This window comes from Stegostoma tigrinum, chromosome 13, assembly GCF_030684315.1.
Source record: "Stegostoma tigrinum isolate sSteTig4 chromosome 13, sSteTig4.hap1, whole genome shotgun sequence".
Classification (NCBI taxonomy): domain Eukaryota; kingdom Metazoa; phylum Chordata; class Chondrichthyes; order Orectolobiformes; family Stegostomatidae; genus Stegostoma; species Stegostoma tigrinum.
The window spans coordinates 51,801,342-51,825,500 of NC_081366.1; positions in this window are offsets into that span (position 1 = coordinate 51,801,342).

Below are 24,159 nucleotides of genomic sequence, written 5' to 3' on the forward strand. Positions count from 1 at the left end.
ACTGATGATGTTTCTGGCTCCTATAGCTGTGGTAAATGTGTACACATTCAGCTTCTGAAGGAGGTTGTTGCAGCACTGAAGAAAGAACTAAAAGACCTCAGGCTCATCCGAGAGAATGAGAATTTTCTGGACAGGGCCTTCAGCAAGGTCACTACACAGAGGATACCTGAAGCGAGAAGGGGGATGTCGATGACAAAGGAAGACATGAATGAAGCACAAGAGACCCCAGGGGAAGCACCTATTGTAAACTGGCTGACTATCTTGGAAACAGCCGAGACAGATGACACTGCCAGTCCGAGAGGTAGACAGGTCTGCGAGTCAAAAATTGCTGTAGAGGCAGAGCCGAGAAGTCAGACATCACGGAGAGCTGTGGTAAAAGGGGATTCCATTGTGAGAGGGACTGACAGGGGTTTCTGCAGCAACAGACGAGATTTGAGGATGGTTTGTTGCCTTCCTGGTGCCAGGATCCAGGACGTCATTGATAGAGTGCAGAGAATCCTCGAGGGTGAAGGTGAAGATCCAGAGGTGGTGGTGCATGTCGGCACTAATGATGTCGGGAAGAAAAGGAGGAGCATTCTACAGTGGGACTTCAGAGAACTCGGAAGAAGGCTGAAAAGCAGGACTTCCAGGGTGGTCATCTCTGGTTTGCTTCCAGTTCCTCGGGCTGGAGAGGGCAGGAACAGAGAGATAATGGACCTGAACATGTGGCTGAGGGACTGGTGTCGGAAGCAAGGGTTTAAGTTCTTGGATCACTGGGGTATGTTTTAGGGTAAGAATACTTTGTACAGGAGGGACAGTTTGCATCTTAATAGTCGGGGGACCAGCTTTCTGGCAGGCAGGTTTGCCACTGCAACACAGGTGTGTTTAAACTAAGTAATGGGGGAGAGGGGCCAAACTGGAAATTTAAGAATGAAGTTAAAGGGAAAGTGAGAATAAGAGAGGTTAAGAAGGACAACAGAATCAACAGAGCAGAAAACTCAAGAAGGGATCGTACAGTATGGCCAAGTGAAATAGGGATTGATAGGAAGGGTGAGGGGAGAAACAAATTAAAAATATTATATATGAATGCACGAAGCATAAGAAATAAGGTGGATGAGTTTGAGGCTCAGTTGGAAGTTGGCAAGTATGATGTTGTGGGGATAACTGAGACATGGCTTCAAGTGGACAGGGCCTGGGAAATGAATATTCAAGGCTATACATGCTATCGAAAGGACAGATTGGTGGGCAAAGGGGGTGGGGTAGCCCTGTTGGTGAGGAATGATATTCGGTCCCTTGCGAGGGGGGACATAGAGTCAGGAGATGTAGAGTCAGTATGGATAGAGCGAAGAAATTCTAAAGGTAGAAAGACCCTAATGGGAGTTATCTACAGGCCCCCAAACAGTAGTCAGGAGGTAGGGTGCAGGGTGAATCATGAGTTGAAATTGGCCTGTCACAAAGGTATCACTACAGTTGTTATGGGAGATTTCAACATGCGGGTAGACTGGGAGAATCAGGATGGTACTGGACCCCATGAAAGGGAGTTTGTGGAGTGCCTCCGAGATGAATTCTTAGAACACCTTGTACTGGACCCTACCAGGGAGGAGGCAATTCTGGATCTGGTGTTTTGCAATGAGCCGGATTTGATCAGGGACCTCAAAGTAAAGGAGCCATTAGGAGGTAGTGACCATAATATGATAAGTTTTAATCTGCAGTTTGAGAGGGAGAAGGGAGAATCGGAAGTGTCAGTATTGCGGTTGAATAAAAAGAACTATGGAGCTATGAGGGAGGAGCTGGCCAAAGTTCAGTGGTACAATACCCTATCAGGGATGGCAGTGGAACAACAATGGCAGGTATCTCTGGATATAATGCAGAAGGTTCAGGATCAGTTCATACCAAAGAGGAAGAAAGATCCTAAGGGGAGGCAGGGGCAGTCATGGCTGACGAGGGAAGTTAAAGACTGTATAAAAATAAAAGTGAAGAAGTATAACATAGTAAAGATGAGTGGGAAGCCGGAGGAGTGGGAAGCTTTTAAAGAGCCACAGCGGATAGCTAAAAAGGTAATACACAGAGAAAAAACGAGCTATGAAGGAAAACTAACCAAAAATATAAAGGAGGATAGTAAAAGCTTTTTTAGGTATGTGAAAAGAAAAAATATGGTTCCGACTAAAATTGGGCCCTTGAAGTCAGAAACGGGTGAATTTATTATGGGGAACAAGGAAATGGCAGATGAGTTGAACAGGTACTTTGGATCTGTCTTCACCAGGGAAGACACAAGCAATCTCCCAGATGCAGTAGTGGCTGAAGGACCGAGGGTAATGGACGAACTGAAAGGTATTTATATTAGGCAGGAAATAGTGTTGGATAGACTGTTAGGTCTGAAGGCTGATAAGTCCCCGGGACCTGATGGTTTGCATCCCAGGGTACTTAAGGAGGTGCCTCCAGAAATTGTGACGCGTTGGAAATTATTTTTCAAGGTTCTATAGATTCAGGATCAGTTCCTGTGGATTGGAGGGTGGCAAATGTTGTCCCACTTTTCAAGAAATGAGGGAGAGAGAAAACAGGAAATTACAGATATATCGTATAGCTTGACGTCAGTGGTGGGAAAGATGCTGGAGTCAGTTATAAAAGATGAAATTATGACTCATTTGGAAAGCAATAACAGAATAGGTCAGAGTCAGCATGGATTTAGAAAGGGGAAATCGTGCTTGACTAATCTTCTGGAATTTTTTGAGGATGTATCTATGAAGATGGATAAGGAAGAGCCAGTGGATCTGGTGTACCTGGACTTTCAGAAAGCCTTTGATAAAGTCCCGCATAGGAGATTGGTGAACAAAATTGGGGCACATGGTATTGGGGGCAAAATACTGAGTTGGATTGAAAATTGGCTGGCTGACAGGAAGCAAAGAGTAGTGATAAACGGGTCCCTTTCGGAATAGCAGGCGGTGACCAGTGGCGTACCACAATGTTTGGTGCTGGGACCGCAGCTGTTTACGATATATATTAATGATATAGACAAAGGCATTAGAAGTAATCTTAGCAAATTTGCTGATGACACAAAGTTCGGTGGCAGTGTGAAATGTGAGGAGGATGTTATTAGAATACAGGTTGATTTGGACAGGCTAGGTGAGTGGACGGATGCATGGCAGGTGCAGTTTAATGTGGATAAATGTGTGGTTATACACTTTGGTGGCAAGAACAGGAAGGCAGATTACTATCTAAATGGAGTCAAGTTAGGTAAAGGGGAAGCTCAACGAGATCTAAGTGTTCTTGTACATCAGTCAATGAAAGCAAACATGCAGGTACAGCAGGTACCTGCTGGCCTTCATCACAAGAGGAATTGAGAATAGGAGCAAAGAGGTCTTTCTGTAGCTGTACAGGGCCCTGGTGAGACCGCACCCGGAGTATTGTGTGCAGTTTTGGTCTCCCATTTTGAGGAAGGACATTCTTGCTATTGAGGGAGTGCAACGTAGGTTCACAAGATCAATTCCCGGAATGGTGGGACTATCATACGTTGAAAGATTGGAGCAACTGGGCTTGTATACTCTTGAATTTAGAAGGATGAGAGGAGATCTGATTGAGACGTATAAGATTATTAAGGGATTGGACACTCTGGAGGCAGGAAGCATGTTTCCGCTGATGGGTGAGTCCAGGGCCAGAGGACACAGTTTAAAAATAAGATGTAGGTCATTTAGAACAGAGTTGAAGAAAAACTTCTTCTCCCAGAGAGTGGTGGATATATGGAATGCTCTGCCCCAGAAGGCAGTGGAGGCCAACTCTCTGGATGCTTTCAAGAAAGAGATAGACAGAGCTCTTAAAAGATAGTGGAATCAAGGGTTATGGGGATAAGGCAGGAACAGGATACTGATTGTGGATGATCAGCTATGATCATAATGAATGGTGGTGCTGGCTCGAAGGGCCGAATGGCCTACTCCAGCACCTATTGTCTATTGTCTATTGATGATGTCACCTGAAATCTGCAGGAGCAGCAGCTCATATTTGACTCGGGGTTCCTTCATCCCCAGGGTATCAATGTGGACTTTATAAGCTTCAAAATCGCTCTTCCTCCAACCACATCCCAAAACCAGCCCAGCTAGTCCCCGTCTCCCCAGCCATTCCTCCCACCTCAAGCCCCACCCCCATCTCCTACCCACCAACCTCATTGCACCTCCTTGACCTGTCCGTCCTCTCTGGACTGACCTATCCCCTCCCAAACTCCCGACCTATATTCACCTTCACTGGCTCCATCCCCGCCTCTTTAATCTATCTATCCCCTCTCACCCTTTCTTGTCCTTTTTCCATCTTTTATCTGCCTCCCCCTCTCTCCCTATTTATTTCAGAAACCCTTTCACCTTCCCCATTTCTGAAGAAGGGTTACGAGCTGAAATCAGAGATAATGGGAACTGCAGATGCTGGAGAATCCAAGACAACAAAATGTGAGGCTGGATGAACACAGCAGGCCAAGCAGCATCTCAGGAGCACAAAAGCTGATGTTTTGGGCCTAGACCCTTCATCAGAGAGGGGAATGGGGTGAGGGTTCTGGAATAAATAGGGAGAGAGGGGGAGGCGGACCGAAGATGGAGAGAAAAGAAGATAGGTGGAGAGAGTATAGGTGGGGAGATAGGGAGGGGATAGGTCAGTCCAGGGAAGACGGACAGGTCAAGGAGGTGGGATGAGGTTAGTAGGTAGGAGATGGGGGTGCGGCTTGGGGTGGGAGGAAGGGATGGCTGAGAGGAAGGACAGGTTAGGGAGGCAGAGACAGGTTGGACTGGTTTTGGGATGCAGTGGGTGGAGGGGAAGAGCTTGGCTGGTTGTGTGATGCAGTGGGGGGAGGGGACGAACTGGGCTGGTTTTGGGATGCGGTGGGGGAAGGGGAGATTTTGAAGCTGGTGAAGTCCACATTGATACCATTAGGCTGCAGGGTTCCCAAGCGGAATATGAGTTGCTGTTCCTGCAACCTTCGGGTGGCATCATTGTGGCACTGCAGGAGGCCCATGATGGACATGCCATCTAGAGAATGGGAGGGGGAGTGGAAATGGTTTGCGACTGGGAGGTGCAGTTGTTTGTTGCGAACTGAGCGGAGGTGTTCTGCAAAGCGGTCCCCAAGCCTCCGCTTGGTTTCCCCAATGTAGAGGATGCCACACCGGGTACAGTGGATGCAGTATACCACATTGGCAGATGTGCAGGTGAACCTCTGCTTAATGTGGAATGTCATCTTGGGGCCTGGGATAGGGGTGAGGGAGGAGGTGTGGGGGCAAGTGTAGCATTTCCTGCGGTTGCAGGGGAAGGTGCCGGGTGTGGTGGGGTTGGAGGGCAGTGTGGAGCGAACAAGGGAGTCACGGAGAGAGTGGTCTCTCCGGAAAGCAGACAGGGGTGGGGATGGAAAACTGTCTTGGGTGGTGGGGTCGGATTGTAGATGGCGGAAGTGTCGGAGGATGATGCGTTGTATCCAGAGGTTGGTGGGGTGGTGTGTGAGTACGAGGGGGATCCTCTCTGGGTGGTTGTGGCGGGGGCGGGGTGTGAGGGATGTGTTGCGGGAAATGTGGGAGACGCGGTCAAGGGCGTTCTCGATCACTGTGGGGGGAAAGTTGCAGTCCTTGAAGAACTTGGACATCTGGGAAGTGTGGGAGTGGAATGTCTTATCGTGGGAGCAGATGCAGCGGAGGCGGAGGAATTGGGAATAAGGGATGGAATTTTTGCAGGAGGGTGGGTGGGAGGAGGTGTATTCTAGGTAGCTGTGGGAGTCGGTGGGCTTGAAATGGACATCAGTTACTAGCTGGTTGCCTGAGATGGAGACTGAGAGGTCCAGGAAGGTGAGGGATGTGTTGGAGATGGCCCAGGTGAACTGAAGGTTGGGGTGGAAGGTGTTGGTGAAGTGGATGAACTGTTCGAGCTCCTCTGGGGAGCAAGAGGCGGCGCCGATACAGTCATCAATGTAACGGAGGAAGAGGTGGTGTTTGGGCCCTGTGTAGGTGTGGAAGAGAGACTGTTCCACATAACCTACAAAGAGGCAGGCATAGCTGGGGCCCATGCGGGTGCCCATGTCCACCCCCTTAGTCTGTAGGAAGAGGGAAAGTAGGTGCAGGAACAGCAACTCATATTCCGCTTGGGTGCAGGAACAGCAACTCATACTCCGCTTGGGAACCCTGCAGCCTAATGGTATCAATGTGGACTTCACCAGCTTCAAAATCTCCCCTTCCCCCACCGCATCCCAAAACCAGCCTAGATCGTCCCCTCCCCCCACTGCACCACACAACCAGCCCAGCTCTTCCCCTCCACCCACTGCATTCCAAAACCAGTCCAACCTGTCTCTGCCTCCCTAACCTGTTCTTCCTCTCACCCATCCCTTCCTCCCACCCCAAGCCGCACCCCCATCTCCTACCTACTAACCTCATCCCACCTCCTTGACCTGTCCGTCTTCCCTGGACTGACCTACCCCCTCCCTACCTCCCCATCTATACTCTCTCCACCTATCTTCTTTTCTCTCCATCTTCGGTCCGCCTCCCCCTCTCTCCCTATTTATTCCAGAACCCTCAGCCCATCCCCCTCTCTGATGAAGGGTCTGGGCCTGAAATGTCAGCTTTTGTGCTCCTGAGATGCTGCTTGGCCTGCTGTGTTCATCCAGCCTCACATTTTATTATTTCGAGCTGAAATGTCAGCTTTCCTGCTCCTCTGATGCTGCTTGGCCTGCTGTGTTCATCCAGCTCTACACCTTGTTATCTCAGATTCTCCAGCATTGGCAATTCCTACTATTTCTTTAAAAAGAAGGAATGCATGTGTTTGCTTTAATGCAAGGAGTATCAGGAATAAAAGTGATGAACTTAGAGCATGGATCAGTACCTGGTGCTATGATGTTGTGGCCATAACAGAGACATGGGTTTCTCATGGGCAGGAATGGTTGCTGGATGTTCCAGGGTTTAGAACATTTAAAAAGAATAGGGAGGGGGGAAAAAGAGGAGGGGGTGTAGCACTACTAATCAGAGAGGGTATCACAGCTACAGAAGCTTCCATTGTCGAGGAAGATCTGCCTACTGAGTCAGTATGGGTGGAAATTAGGAACAGCAAGGGAGTAGTCACCTCATTAGGGGTTTCCTACAGGCCCCCCAACAGCAGCAGGGAGATTGAAGAAAGCATAGGTCGACAGATTTTGGAAAAGTGTGGACGCAGTAGGGTTGTTGTAATGGGTGACTTTAACTTTCCTAATATTGATTGGAACCTCCTTCGAACAGAAGATTTGAATGGAGCTGTTTTTGTAAGGTGTGCTCAGGAGGGTTTCCTAACACAGTACGTTGACAGGCCGACGAGGGGAGAGGCCATTCTAGACTTGGTGCTCGGAAACGAGCCGGGGCAGGTATCAGATCTTGTGGTGGGAGAGCACTTTGGTGATAGTGACCATAACTGCCTCACATTCTACATAGCTATGGAGAAGGAGAGGATTAGGCAAAATGGGAGGATATTTAATTGGGGAAGAGGAAACTATGACGCGATTAGACATGAGTTAGGAAGCATGGACTGGGAGCAATTGTTCCATGGTAAGGGAACTATAGACATGTGGAGACTGTTTAAGGAACAGTTGTTGCGAGTGATGAGTAAATATGTCCCTCTGAGACACGCAAGAAGGGGTAAGATAAAGGAACCTTGGATGACGAAAGCGGTGGAGCTTCTTGTGAAAAGGAAGAAGGTAGCTTACATAAGGTGGAGGAAGCTAGGGCCAAGTTCAGCTAGAGAGGATTACACGCAGGCAAGGATGGAGCTCAAAAATGGTCTGAGGAGAGCAGGAGGGGGCACAAGAAAGGCTTGGCAGAAGGAATCAGGGAAAACACAAAGGCATTTTACACTTATGTGAGGAATAAGAGAATGGTCAAAGAAAGAGTAGGGCCGATCAGGGATAGCATAGGGAACTTGTGTGTGGAGTCTGAGGAGGTAGGGGAAGCCCTAAATGAGTTTTTTGCTTCTGTCTTTACGAAAGAAACAAACTTTGTAGAGAATGAAACCTTTGAAGAGCAGGTGTGCATGCTGGAATGGATGGAGATAGAGGAAGCTGATGTGCTGAAAATTTTGTCAAACATTAAGATTGGCAAGTCGCCAGGCCCGGACCAGATTTGTCCTCGGCTGCTTTGGGAAGCGAGAAATGCAATTGCTTCGCCACTTGCGAAGATCTTTGCATCCTCGCTCTCCACTGGAGTCGTACCTGAGGACTGGAGAGAGGCAAATGTAATTCCTCTCTTCAAGAAAGGAAATAGGGAAATCCCCGGCAATTACAGACCGGTAAGTCTCACGTCTGTCGTCTGCAAGGTGTTAGAAAGGATTCTGAGGGATAGGATTTATGGCCATCTGGAAGAGCATGGCTTGATCAAATACAGTCAACACGGCTTTGTGAGGGGTAGGTCATGCCTCACAAACCTTATCGAGTTTTTTGAGGATGTGACTAGAAAAGTTGATGAGAGTCGAGCTGTGGATGTGGTGTATATGGACTTCAGTAAGGCATTTGATAAGGTTCCCCATGGTAGGCTCATTCGGAAGGTCAGGAGGAATGGGATACAGGGGAACTTAGCTGCCTGGATACAGAATTGGCTGGCCAACAGAAGACAGCGAGTGGTAGTAGAAGGAAAATATTCTGCCTGGAAGTCAGTGGTGAGTGGGGTTCCACAGGGCTCTGTCCTTGGGCCTCTACTGTTTGTAATTTTTATTAATGACTTGGATGAGGGGATTGAAGGATGGGTCAGCAGGTTTGCAGACGACATAATGGTCGGAGGTGTCGTTGACAGTATAGAGGGCTGTTGTAGGCTGCAGCAGGACATTGACAGGATGCAGAGATGGGCTGAGAGGTGGCAGATGGAGTTCAACCTGGATAAATGCGAGCTGATGCATTTTGGAAGGTCGAATTTGAAAGCTGAGTACAGGATTAAGGATAGGATTCTTGGCAGTGTGGAGGAACAGAGGGATCTTGGTGTGCAGATACATAGATCCCTTAAAATGGCCACCCAAGTGGACAAGGTTGTTAAGAAAGCATATGGTGTTTTGGCTTTCATTAACAGGGGGATTAAGTTTAAGAGTCGTGAGATCTTGTTGCAGCTCTATAAAACTTTGGTTAGACCGCACTTGGAATACTGCGTCAAGTTCTGGTCGCCCTATTATAGGAAAGATGTGGATGCTTTGGAGAGGGTTCAGAGGAGGTTTACCAGGATGCTGCCTGGACTGGAGGGCTTATCTTATGAAGAGAGGTTGACTGAGCTCGGCCTCTTTTCATTGGAGAAAAGGAGGAGGAGAGGGGACCTATTTGAGATATACAAGATAATGAGAGGCATAGATAGAGTTGATAGCCAGAGACTATTTCCCAGGGCAAAAATGGCTAACACGAGGGGTCATAGTTTTAAGCTGGTTGGTGGAAAGTATAGAGGGGATGTCAGAGGCGGGTTCTTTACACAGAGAGTTGTGAGAGCATGGAATGCGTTGCCAGCAGCAGTTGTGGAAGCAAGGTCATCGGGGTCATTTAAGAGACTGCTGGACATGCATATGGTCACAGAAATTTGAGGGTGCATACATGAGGATCAATGGTCGGCACAACATTGTGGGCTGAAGGGCCTGTTTTGTGCTGTACTGTTCTATGTTCTATGTTCTATGTTCTATTAACAGGCATATTGAGGGATAGACATTACAGTGTTCTAAGGTACGGTTTGTCCCCTCACACAGGTCTCTATCCAGGACTCGCTGCTTGTGCACTGCTGCGGGACTACTTCTCCTTACTGCTCCTGAGCTCACGGCCCACCTGCTTCTCCGGGGCTCATGGCCCACCTGCTGCTCGTGGGCTCACAGCCCACCTGCTGATCGTGGGCTCACAGCCCACCTGTTGCTCCGGGGCTCACGGCCCACCTGCTGCTCCTGGGCTCACGGCCCACTTGCTTCTCCGGGGCTCATGGCCCACCTGCTGCTCGTGGGCTCACAGCCCACCTGTTGCTCCGGGGCTCACGGCCCACCTGCTGCTCCTGGGCTCACGGCCCACTTGCTTCTCCGGGGCTCATGGCCCACCTGCTGCTCGTGGGCTCACAGCCCACCTGCTGCTCGTGGGCTCACGGCCCACCTGTTGCTCCGGGGCTCACGGCCCACCTGCTGCTCCTGGGCTCACGGCCCACTTGCTTCTCCGGGGCTCATGGCCCACCTGCTGCTCGTGGGCTCACAGCCCACCTGTTGCTCCGGGGCTCACGGCCCACTTGCTTCTCCGGGGCTCATGGCCCACCTGCTGCTTGTGGGCTCAAGGTCCACATGTTGCTCCCGGACTCATGGCCCACGCACTGCTCTGGGGCTCTTTGCTGGCGGCGTTGTAGGGCTGACAAGGCATGCCTGCAGGCCCCCAAGCACAAGGCCACGTTGCTTACTCCGGTTCTCTACGGGTCTTGGCCTGTTCACTCCGGTCTGCCGTCGATCTCAGCTCACTCACTCCGGTTTCTACGGGTCTCAGCCTACAGGCTCTGTAACTCCACACGCGGGGTGGGGCGGTCATGGTTTGCGATGGTGTGGAGGGTGTTTGGAAAGGAAAAAAATGAGAGCAAAAAAGAGGTAAAAAGGTGAACAGAGGAGCTCCAAACAGAGCATCCTACATTGTATTGCCATTTTGTATTCGAATAGAAGAGTGGGCAAATAACTGGAAGATGGAATACAATGTTGCAAATTGTGAGGGTACATGCTTTGATTGAGAGAATAGAGGCATAGACCACTTTCTAGACAGGGAAAACTTTGGAAATCTGACTCACCAATAGAGTTCTAGTTCAATATTGCCTTAAAGTTAACATAAAGATTCAGTTGACAGTTAGAAAGGCAAATGCAATGTTAGCATTCATTTCAAGAGGGCTAGAACCCAAGAACTGTATAAGGCTCTGCTCAGGCTGCAGCTGCAATATTCTGAGCAGTTCTGGGCTCCCTTTCTAAGGAATGATGTGCTGGTTTTGGAGGGAATTGAGTGGAGAATGAATGAACACAGGAATGAAGGACTTGTCATATGAGGAGCAGTTGAGGGCTATAGTCAATGGAGTTTAGAAGGATGAGGGAGATTTGTTTGAAACTTACACCATCGTGTGAAGCTTGGATAGAGTGGATGTGAAGAAGATGTTTCCACTAGTAGGAGAGACTAGGATCTAGGGGCACAGTCTGAGAGTGAAGGGATGGCCCCCTTTAGAACTGAGATGAGGGGGAATTTCTTCAGGTTAATCTGTGGACCTCATTGCCACAGAAGGCTGTGCAGGCTAAGTCACTGACTGTACTTAAAACAGAAATAGATACAAAAACAAAGTTGCTGGAAAAGCTCAGCAGGTCTGGCAGCATCTGTGGAGGAGAAAACCAAGTTAAGGTTTCGGGTCTGGTGACCCTTCTTCACGTTAGATAGTTTCTTGATTAGTATGGGGATCAAGCTACGGACGAAGGCAGAAGAATGAGGTTGAGAAACACATCAGCCATTACTGAATAGTGGATCAGACTTGATTATCCAGATGGCCTAATTCTGGTCCTGTATCTTATGATCTTATAGTTATTCGGCAGTGACACTTTCCACTGTACATTAAAATACAGTCAGTGACTCTGATCATTTTGATTGGAAAGGCATATATGGAAGGAAACAGTGCCCAATTTGGGCACAGCAAGGTGGACAACATTGCTAGTGAGAATGGATTTGAAGATTTGCCTGAATCTCAGTTAGCTGTTAACCACCAGCATGAGGGGAAGCCCCACACCTGCAGAATTGCAGGATGTTGGACAATATTCACGGATTTACAGCGCAAATGTGTGCATGTGCGTGGGCGCCTGTTATTGGAGGCTGGAAGTGAGGTATGTGGCTACAAGAACAGATCTTGGTGATCAGGTAGTGGTGCAAAACTACACAAGGGTGCACATGTTCAAATCAAAGATAGAGGACCCTGCAGTATCATTGGCAAGACAAGACACATGACGTTTGTAATCCAGTTGTCAGAGGGTAACTGGAGTGGGGATGATGATGCTGATGAGGCGAATGGAAATGCTGCTGAATACCAACAGAGGGTAAAGGATCTGGTGAAGCAAGAGGAGGAGGATATGGGGGAAATAAAAACCACCACAAACAGAACAGTCATGTTAAAAATAATCCGGGCCGACACCTTCCCCACGTAGGAGGAAACGTAATGGAAAAAAATCAGGTGAGGAGACCACCAGAATTTATATATACATTGAAAAATCCTATGCCTCTGACAAGTTTTGCTTACAAAGTAAGTTTTTTGTGTATTTTTCTTTGTAGATCATGTGGAAGCTATTATTATGTTTTATAATATTTTCCAGAGACAGTGAAGAAAAACTAAGCCTCTGGACAAAGATTTATATCTGCTTTAATCTGGAATTGGACCCAGTTGCACTGGGACATCAAGACCATACATCGTGGTTGGCTGGCTTAAAAAATCATGGTGTTGTTATGACACCAGTCTAAACAACATTGTATCCTGGTGCTAGAATTGGGCAAAGGAACACTATTTTTGACACCAGGCCTCAATGGAAGACATGCCCACTTTGGTTGGGGTTCGCCAAAGGGCAGAGTGATTCCAATGGAAGAGGGTGCTACAATGGTCAAAACCAGGGGAAAATGGAAAGTAAAATCATTCGTCATAGCTCAAATTTGAAATGACAGAGAAGGAAGGGTAAGAAGCAAGTAGAGGCTGTAATCAGTGAGGCTGTTAAATTAGACTTGGATCTCCAGATTCCAAAATAGATTAGTGATGCCCATGGATATAAAATCTAGCATCCTTACCTGGTCTGACCTATATGTGGTTTTAGATCGACATCTATGAGGTTGAATCTTTACTGTCCTCTGAAATGACCTGGCACGTCACTCACTTTGAGTAATTATGGTGTGCAGTGTTGGTGCAGGACTGGGATGGACAAGGTCAGAAATCAAATGACACCAGATAATAGCCCAACAGGTTTATTAGAAAACACAAGCTTTCTGAGCCTCACTCCTTCTTCAGGTGTTAGTGAGAGAGGTAGTATCAGACACAGAATTTATAAGTAAAAGATCAAAGGTTTGCACCATTGATGAGGATGTACTAAACAAATATAAGATGCTGTTAAATCTTTAATCAGTTAGAAGGTTTTAATTGACTAATATGTATATGTAAATCCCTGAATTCCTTTCAAGTCACTGTCCTGAGAGAACTAAAGGCTTTTTAAGTGTAAAGAGAGGTGGCATTTTAGGTCAGACAATGCATGTTAGGTGAGATATCTTGTTTAGAATCTTTTTATGTTTTAGTCTGGAGTCAGACTGGTTTTATTTCTGAAGTGGGAATTTATGAAACACTAGATTGACAGTCTTCAAATTGTGTGCTTTTTGAACAAATTAAAATGTGTCCTCAAATACAAATTCACCCCATAGATTCGTGTGTGTGTGAATGTGAATGTGTGTGTACGTATGCGTGTTGTGTGTGTGTTTGTGAGAGCATATAGCGTGGTGGGGTCATCTGTAGTGCAACATGAATCCTAGGTCCCGGTTAAGGCCATCCTCATGGGTACCAAACTTGACTATCAGTCTCTGCTCGGCAGCTCTGCATTGTATGTATCCTGAAGCCTGCCTTGGAGGATGTTTGCACGAAGGTCTGATGCCAAATGTCCTTCACCACTGAGGTGTTGCCCCACTGGGAGGGAACATCCCTGTCTGGCGATTGTTGTGTGGTGTCCATTCATCCATTGTTGTAGTGTCTCGCCAATGTACCAGGCCTTGGGGCTTCCTTGCCTGCAGCGTATGAGATAGACAACATTGGCCGAGTCACATGAATATCTGCCATGCACGTGGTGGGTGACATTCCCACCTGTGATGGTAGTGACCACGTTGGAGTTCTGACATGTCTTGCAGAGGTTTCCACGACAGGGTTGCATTGTCTTGTGGCCGACGTTGTCCTGAAAGATTAGATTAGATTACCTACAGTGTGGAAACAGGCCCTTCGGCCCAACAAGTCCATACCGCCCCTTGAAACATCCCACTCAGACCCATCCCCCTATGACCCACACACCCCTGAACACTACGGGCAATTTAGCATAGCCAACCCACCTAACCGGCACATCTTTGGATGGTGGGAGGAAACCGGAGTGCCCGGAGGAAACCCACGCAGACACGGGGAGAATGTGCAAACTCCACACAGACAGTTGCCCGAGGCTGGAATTGGACCCGGGTCCCTGGTGCTGTGAGGCTGCAGTACTAACCACTGAGCTACCGTGCTGCTGGGTAGTTTGCTGTAAGCAATGGCCTGCTAAAGGCTTGGCTGTTGTTTGAAGGCGAGAAGTGGAGGCGTGGGGAAGATCTTGGCAAGGTGCTCATCATCATCGATAATGTGTTGAAGGCTATGAAGAGCTTGGCATATTTTTTCCAATCCTGGGAAGTACTGGACGACAAAGGACATCCTATCAGATGTATCCGTGTCTGTTTTCTGAGGAGGTCTTATCTGCTTTTCACGGTGGTACGTCAGAACTGGTGTTCAATGAGTTGAGCATCATATCCTGTTCCTTTGAGGACATTGTTCAACACCTTCAGGTGTCAATCTTGCTCCTCCTTATCTGAACGAATTCTGTGTATGCTTAGGGCTTGTCTGTAGGAGAATGGCTGTTTTAATATGTTAGGGTGGAAGTTGGAGAAGTGCAACATCGTGATGTTATCTGTAGGCTTGCAGTAGAGTGATGTCCTGAGGTGTCTGTCCCTGATGGAGATGTGTGTGTCCAAGAATGAGACTGATTCTAAACACTAGTCTATGATAAGTGTGATGGCAGCAAATTATCAACTAGAGCTGTAACCTAAAAGGCTACATTATGAATTAAACTGCACCATAGAAATAGTACGGATAATCTCCAAGTCTACTCAGACTTTTTCCATAGGAGAGGAAGGGTATTGTATTATCATAAACAGGAAACAGTGCCACTGTGGGTCAAACCTGGTTTGCCTAATTTCTCTCCCAACCTTTAGTTTGCTTCAGAGACAAGCTTGCAGATTGGAGAAAGCATGATTACTAAACTGTCCTATTGAAATGAAAACTGAGGACATGAATAAGGGGAAATGCAAGAATAAATGATGAAATTTATTTATGATATTCCCCCACGACTAGAATGTCTAGCTGAGTTGCAGAAAGGGAATGCTAAATCCCAATATGTATTTTATCATTTACAGTAGGCACATCATGAAATTCTGCAGAAAATCCAGACCATTAAACTACAGTTTTGGTGGGATAAGTATTAAGTTGAGGAAACAGTATTGCAGTCCACCACTCTCATTTCTCAAATGTTACTTACTATGCAACTGACTTTTGTAATGTACCTATTGTGTGATTTTTGTCTTGGATGTAGATATAGGAGTCTAAAACAATGGGTTAAATATTTAGGGGCAAGCAAGAAAAGTTTATGTAAATGTACTAATGTTCTCAGAAATCAAAATTATGCACATAAAGGGTGGACGCTGCGGGCCAATACACACACATTAAACTTTTGTATGCTAGTAATCATTTTGAAACTTATAAAAATGTTTTTAGCTCTTTCCTACTAAACAATGTAAATTGATTGTGGTGAACAACATTTGTCTCATGGTGTATCTCACGGATGGGAAGTTATTTCCCTGACTGATAAATTGTTTCGTGAGAAGTTACCGCAAAGTCATTTTAAAAAATCTGTCTTGGAGAACTGCGCTCCAGTGTTTCAGTGATCGTAAAGGTAAGGGAGTTGGAGATAACATCTCAGGCTGCCGCCTATGTTCAAACAAGACAGGCCCTGAGAAAACACATCCAGGGATGATTTCAAACAAGATAATGATATAATTGAAAATCAGTTAAATGGGCCAAACTATGCATTATCCTGTGTGGCACAGTCACAGCAAGAGGAGAAGTATAAAGCAAAATAATTCTGGAAAAACTGCTAAAGCCAGACGAGATTGATTTGATCCACTGTTCTGAAATTGCACCTGAAGCTTTGGTGATAGATCGACTACCTGAGACAGTCCCTAGTTTGTGAGCCTTCGAGGCAACAATCACACTTGCCTGGATCACAGTCAATCCGTCATTTCTCTGCCAACTTTCCAACTATTCTATATCCTGCTCTACTGTTTGATCACCTTCCTCAGTACTCACAACTCCACTAATTTTCTGCAAATGTACTAATCAGACCACCTCCATTTTCATTTAAATCATTTATATAAAATTACAAACAACAGAGGTCCCAGCATTGATCCTTGTGGCACACTACTGTTCACACACCTCCAGTGAGAAAAACACATCCCTCTCCAATTACCCTTTGTCTCCTATGACCAAGCCAAGTTTGTATCCAATTCACCAAAAGAACAAAACAAAGTAAGAGGAGTACAGCACAGGAACAGGCCCTTCAGCCCTCCGAGCCTGTGCTGATCATTATGCCCTGACTAAAGTAAAAAATAAACCTTCTGCCCTTATTCGGTCCATACCCCTCTATTCCCGCCCTATTCATTTAACCATCTAGATGCTTCTTAAATATCATCAATGTGCCTGCTTCCACCACCTCCTCTGACAGTGTATTCCAGTCTCCTATCAATCTCTGAGTGAAAAACTTTCCTCGCACACCTCCATTAAACTTTAGCCTTCTCACCTGGAACCTGTTCCGCCTTGTAATTGAAACTTCAACCCTGCGAAAATACCTGTGATTATCCACTCTGTCTATGCCTCTCATACTTTTGTAGACATCTATCAGGTCTCCTCTCAGCCACAATCTTTCCAGTGAAAACAAACCTATTCTTTTTAACCTTTCCTCACACCAATTCCCCATGGATCCCATAACCACTTAGTGTTGCGCACCAGCCATGAAGGACCTTGTCAAATGCCTTAGTAAAGTCCATACAGACAACATCCTCTGACCTACCTCATCAAGCATCTTCATCACGCCCTCAAAGAATTCAATTAAGCTTGTGAGACAAGACTTCCTCAGCATAAAGCCATTCTGACGTTCCCTAATAAGTCCATTGTTTTCCAAACGTGAGTAAATCCAGTCGCTGAAACTTTATCCAATAATTTGCCTACAATTGATGTAAGGCCCACAGGCCTATAACTTCCTGAATTATCCCTGTTGACCTTCTAAACAAAGGAACAACATTGGCTTCTGGGACGTCACCTGTAGCTAAAGAGGATACTAAGATTTCTGTCAAGGGCCCAGCAATTTCCTCTCTTGCCTTGTTTAATATCCTGGGATAGGCCTAGGGACGTATCTAATTTAATGTTTTTTAAGACACCCAATACCCTCTTTCTTAATGCCAACATACCTCAGAATCCCCAATCTTATGAACATCGATGTCCTTCTCCTTGGTGAACACTGATGCAAAATACTTATTACGGACCTCACCCACTTCCCTTGGTTCCGTGTATTAATTGTCTCCTTTGCCCTTGAGTGGACCTACCCTTCCCAAGCTACTCTTTGCTCCTAATAAACATACAAAATGCCTTGGGACTCTCTTTAAAGCTAATTGCCAAGGACATTTCATGGTCCCTTCCAGCCCTCCTAATTTCTATTTAAGGTTCTTTTCAGTTTCCTTTATATTCTTCAAGGGCCTTTTTTGATTTTAGTTCCCTAAAATTGGCCCTTAAAAGATTCCCACGTGTCAGATTTGGATTTATATTCAATCACCACCACCAATCCAATTTCTCCCGTTCCTACCTAACAATATTGTAATTGGCTTTCTTCCAATTCAACACTTTCACCCAAGGACCAGTCTTATCCTTGTTCATAATGAACTTGAGGAATTATGGTCTCTGTTCTCAAAATGCTTGTCCTCTGAAACATTGATCACCTGGCCACACTCATTCCCTAAAACAAGGTTTACTTCGCTGCTTCTGTAGTTGGACTATCAACACATTGTTTCAAGACATCTACCTGGATGCACCTAACAAATTCTGTCACATCTAAGACCCTAATACTAATGAAGTCCCAGCCAAAATCAGGGAAAAACAAGGGATTCTGGCGAGTTGGATCTAATTTGGTCAGTGACAGAAAACAAAGAATACTGGTCAATAGAGGTTTCTACAAATGGGTAATAGTTTCCTGTGGTGCTCCACAGAGCTTAGTTTTGCCCTTTCTGTTTGAAATATCTCTTAATGATTTACATTTAAACATGGGAGAAACATTTAGGAAGTCTGTAGACAACACAATAATCAGCTGTAAGGGCAACAAAGCAAAGAAATGCACAATAAACAGAAGGGTATAGAGAGCAGTAGAGGAAGTGAGAAACCTCAGAGTGCTTGACTGCAGGTCTCTGAAGGTGGTAGGACAGTTAGATAAGGTGGTAAAGGAGGCATCGGCAATTTCCTTCACTGGGCAAGGTATCTGATACAAGGGACCTAATACTGGAATTGCATAAAACACTGTTTAGACCCTAGCTGGAGTTGTGTACGCAGTTCTGGTCATCACATGAATGGAAGGGCACAATTGCTTTACAGGCATTAGAGAGGATCTTTGCAAGAATTTTGCCAGGAGTCAAAAATTGCAGCAATGAGAAAAAATTGTATTGGTCTGGGTTGTTTTACTTACAGGAGAGGGGACTGAGAAGTGACTTAATGGAGGTGTGCACATTAATCAAGAGCTTAGATAGAGAGACCAGCCTTTTTCTTTAAGCAGAGAGGTAGTTACAGGGTACACAGATTGTAGGAGACTGATAGAAGGATTAGTGGTGCATAAGGCAAAGTCAAAAAGTGAACAAGATCTGGAGTTTGGTGCTGTGTTTGGTGGTTGGAGTGGAAAGTCTAAACTCATTTAAAAAGAACTTGGTTCTGCACCTGAAGCAGGTTAACTTGCAAAGCTACTGACCAAGGGCTATGGTTAATAGATGAAAAAAATACCATGGGTGATTTGGTGATGAAGGAAAAAGAAAATATTCAGTTGTGTGTAATAGCCACTTCTGTTTATAAAGGAAAAAGAATGTAAAAGGAAAAAAGACCGTTTCTGGCTCCCTTTCCCTTTCCCTACCTCTGCTCCACCCTTGAGGGTTTACACTGCCCTCAATGAGCTTTGCAAGTAAATTAGTCAGTTGGAAAACACATAATTTACTGATGATAGTTAATAGGGGAAACGAATTGGACATGATGGAAAAAATATATATTCAGTTGTGTATGCATGAGTGCACTTTTGAATATAACAAAAAGGGAAAAGGGCGGACCAGACACTGGGTTAGAATTTATTCGTTTGGTGCAGACACTATGTGCTGAATAGCCACTTTCTGTGTTGCAACATTTCAACTTGATAGAAAACAAGAGACAGAGTGAAACACAGCAGCAGTTTCTGGATGTTTCTAACAACCACACAGCTTTCTGCTAAAAACTGAGACAGAACTAGTATTCTTTCTGTCTTTTCACTTGATAGCCCACTATTCACACTGCCCAGTGCATCAGAATATTGTAAGTTTCAATGAGTTCACCTCTTCTTCTTTAAATTCTAAAGAATTCAGGCCAGAGTCTCTCCATTGCTCCTCACATGACAATGTTACCATCATGGGGATTAATTGGATGAACTTCTGATGTAGTTCTTCAATGGCAAGTTTACTTCCTTTTTTAGCTAGAGTGATCAAAACTGTAAAGAATACTTTAGGAATGGTCTCATCAAGGTTCTGCACAATTGTTGAAAGTATCATTACTCCTGGGCTCAATGCAATGAAAGCCAACATACCATTAGCCTTCCTTAGTTGTCACTATTCCTACATGTTAGGTGTTAGTGACTAGGGTAAAGGATATTAGAGTTCACTTTGGACACCAACATTTTTTCATTTCGCCTCACACACAAAATATTCTTTATCTTTTTAACTATCAAGGTGAATAGAAACATCCAAATATACTGTGTCCATTGATTTGGTTTTGTTTTCTGCCACAAACCATATAATCAAATGACTCCCAACATATTGATCAAATACAATTTCCCTTGCATAAATTCACTTGGACTCTGCCCAGTTTAACCTACATTTTATAATTGTCCACTTTTCACATCAGTTAGAGTAGACCTAAAATTATCTGTATCACTGACTTCAAGCTAAGAAGTCTGCAGTTCCCCAATCTCCCTCTCCTTTCCTTCTTGAAGAGGGTTTATTACTCTCCAGACTGTGGAAACAAGTCCAAAATCTATAGAGTTTTGATGAATGACTACCAATGCAAATACTCTCTCTCTCTCTCTCTTGCTCTTTCTATCTAGCCATCTTTATCACATTCTGAATGTCACTCATCTGATTGAGGGGATTTATTACTATTCAGTCCAGTTAACTTTTCAAATACTGTCTATTTGCTAATATTAGTTTATTTCAGTTTCTCAGCTACACAAGTCCCTTGATTGGCTAGTAATTCTGAAAAAGAATCTCAATATTCTTGAGTCCTAATGTCAATCACCATCTAGTCAATTCAGAATTTCCAACTATTATAGGATAAATGTAAAGGTAGGATTTGAAAAACATACAAAACACTGCCCTCAAGAGCAACTGTAATAACAAACTTGTACTTAAACAGCACCTTTAATAATTCAACATGCTAAGGCACTTCAAGGAGCATTATATAACAAAATATGACACTGAGCCAAGTAAGGAGATACTAAAATAATTCAAACAACTATAGATACTGAGGATCTGAAACAAACAAAAACTGAGATTGCTGAGAAACTCAGTAAGTTTGGCATTATCTGTGGAGAGAAACAGTTAACATTTGGAGTCCAGTGACCCTGCTTCAGATGCTGCCAGACCACCTGATTTTCTCAAGTAATGTTAGTCTGTTTGTTTGTTTAAAAAGGTAATAAGTCAGATGACCAAATGTTTGGTTTAAAATATAGTTTAAGAAATGTCTTCGAGGAGGAAATTGAGGTTGAGTTGTGATGAGATTTATGGAGCATGCTTCAGAGTTTAGGACCGAGGCTATTGACAACATATCTTTTAATGGTGGAATGATTAAAATCAAGGATGTTCAGGAGACCAAAATAAGCGGAGCTCAGAAAGTTCAGAGATTTGTGAGGTTGGAAGAGATTCAGGAGTTAGGAGGGGTGTGAGCACAGAAGCATTTCAAAACAAGGACATGAATTTTAAAATTAAACAGTTTGGTCGACTGAGACACAATGTGTGTCAGCGAGCACAAAGTTGACAGGTGTATGGGATTTGGTCAGAGTTATGACATTCCAGCAAAGGTTTGAATGAGGTTTATGGCATGCACAATGTGATTCTAGCCACGAGTTTGTGGAAATAATCCAGATCAGAGACAAAAGAGGCATTGATGAAGTTTTCAGCAGCAGATGAGCTGAGAAATTAGCAAAATTGGCGTAATATTACATAGGTAGAAATAGGTGGTCTTGGTGATGGTGTGAACGTGGTTGGAAACCATCATGGGATCAAGTGTGACATCAAGGTTTTCAAAGAGACTGGTTTCATGTCAGATTGTTGCCAAAGAATATGACAGATTTTCCTGCAGGAGTCTCAACTCTGCCATCCATCGCAGTTTGGGACCAGGAGTTTGTATTGTATGGGAAACAGTAACTCATTATAAATTTTGCCAGAATGACTATTTAATAGTGTTAAGGTAGGCTCACTATTTAAAGGGCGGTATGGTGGCTCAGTGGTTAGCACCACTGCCTCAGAGTGCCAGTGGCCTGGGATTGATTCCAGCCTTGGAGACTGCCTGTGTGGAGCTTGCACATTCTTCCTGTGTCTGTGTGGTTTTCCACCCAGTGTTCCAGTTTCCTCCCACAATCCAAAGATGTGCAATTTGAGTGGATTGTCCGTGCTAAATTACCCATAGTATTCAGGGATGTGCAGTTTAGGCGTCTTAGCTTTGGGAAATACAGGGATAGGGTAGGGGAATAGGTCGAGGAGGGATGCTCTTCTGAGGGGTGGTATGAACTTGTTGGGCTGAATGGCCTGTTTCCACATTGTGGGCTTTCTATTTTATTTGATAATTCTGACTAGGATCTCAGTCCTGGAGTATTAATCTGAAAGCCTCTTAATCAGAAACTGCAGCAAAAAGCCATGATAGATAAAAGAGATTACACCTCAAAACGCAGGTCGTATTTTCTACTTCTTTTAAAAGCTAGAGTAAGAAAATAGATTATGCAGCCAGGCCACCATTGTAGTTTACTGGAAGTGGTTTCTGGAGGAGGCAGGGAAGGAAGAGGGATGTGAGGGTTGAGAGGCTTGGGGGCTGTGAGTCCCAGCCCCTCCAAAGGTCAGCTTGTGACAGCTGCTTTAACCCAGTAAAACAGAGTGGGGGGTGTCCAAGGCCGCTAGCCTCCTGATTTACTTCCAAGATGCTACCTCCAAGCAGCTAAACTGTCTCCCACTATCTGAAAGGACTTGGATTGGATGAATTAGATAGCTGCCCCTGTGGCCTATGAGCTGGTAGCCTGGGCTCCTGAACACTCATTATCTGTGAATTAGTACCAGCAAATCTGAAAGAGAACATGATGTTCAAACAGAGGGAGAGGCTGGAGCATGTAAATGGTTTTTATTTAGACTGAGTGCCTGATAGAAGGGGTTGATGATATAGCATGATGATTTGAAAGCTCCCCACAAAATCTCATACTATTAGCCATTGGACCTTCAGTGAACAGAGGCTACGTGATAGGTATTGCTGAAACGTCCGCAGAGTGACCTGAAAGGGTAACCTTGATCAACATGTTCAGAAAAACAACCAAGAAGTAGTTGCTGATGGAGCAATATATCATGAAAACCATTTAAGTCATCTGGGATAATGGGAACCGCAGATGCTGGAGCTCTCTGATTAAGGGTCTAGGCCCGAAACGTCAGCTTTTGTGCTCCTGAGATGCTGCTGGGCCTGCTGTGTTCATCCAGCCTCACATTTTATTATCTAAGTCATCTGGGTCAATTTTGTTATTTTCTTCTGTTTATCCCTTAACTGTTTGCTTGTCTGTCTTTTGGGTGATTAGTGCTGAAATAATAATCTTAAATCATAGACATTTCAGAGATAGTCAGAACTGCAGATGCTGGAGAATCTGAGATAACAAGGTATAGAGCAGGATGAACACAGCAGGCCAAGCAGCATCAGAGGAGCAGGAAAGCTGACGTTTTGGGTCTAGATCCTTGTTCAGAAATGGGGAGGGGAAGGGGATTCTGAAGTAAATAGGAAGACAGGGGCAAGTGGACAGATGATGGATAAAGGAGAAGATGGGTGGAGAGGAGACAGACAGGTCACAGAGGTGGGGATGGGGCAAGTAAGGGTGAGTGTAGGTGGAGAGTTAGGTCAGTCCAGGGAGGACGAACAGCTCAAGGGGGTGAGATGAGTTAGTAGGTAGGAGATGGGGGTCTGGCTTGAGCTGGGAGGAGGGGATAGGTGGGAGGAAGGACAGGTTGGGAGTCAGCGACAAGCTGGGTTGGTTTAGGGATGAAGGAGGGGGTGGGGGCAAAATTTTGAAGCTTGTGAAGTCCACATTGATACCATTGGTCTGCAGTTTCCCAAGCGAAATATGAGTTGCTGTTCTTGGAACCTTCGGATGGCATCGTTGTGGCACTGCAGGAGGCCCAGGAGGGACATGTCGTCTGAGGAATGGGACGGGGTGTTGAAATGCTTCACGACTGGGAGGTGCAGTTGTTGAGAGTGAACCGAGTGTTGATGTTCAGTAAAGCGGTCCCTAAGAGTCTGTTTGGTTTCGCCGATGTAGCCGAGGAAACAATGGGAACAGCGGATGCAATATATCACATTAGCAGATGTGCAGGTTAACATCTGCTTGATGTGGAAAATCTTCTTGGGGCCTGGGATGGGAGTGAGGGGGGGGAGGTGTGGGAGCAGGTGTAGCACTTCCTGCGGTTGGAGGGAAAAATGCTGGGTATGGTGGGGCTGGAGGACAATGTGGAGCAGATAAGGAAGTCCCAGAGAGAGTGGTCCCTCTGGAAAGCAGACAAGGGTGGGGAGGGAAAAATGTCTGGTGGTGGGGTCAGATTGCAGATGGCGGAAGTGTCGGATGATGATGTGTTGGATCGGGGAGGTTGTTCGGGTGGTACGTGAAGATGAGGGTGATTCTGTTTTGGTTATTATTGCGAATAGGGATGGTGAGGGATGAGTTGCAGGAAATGCAGGAAACACGGTCAAGGGAGTTCTCAACGACTGAAGGGGGAAGGTTGTGGTCCTTGAAAAACGAGGACATCTGAGATGTTCGGGAGTGGAATGCCTCATCCCAGGAGCAGGTGTGGCAGAGGCGAAGGAGTTGGGA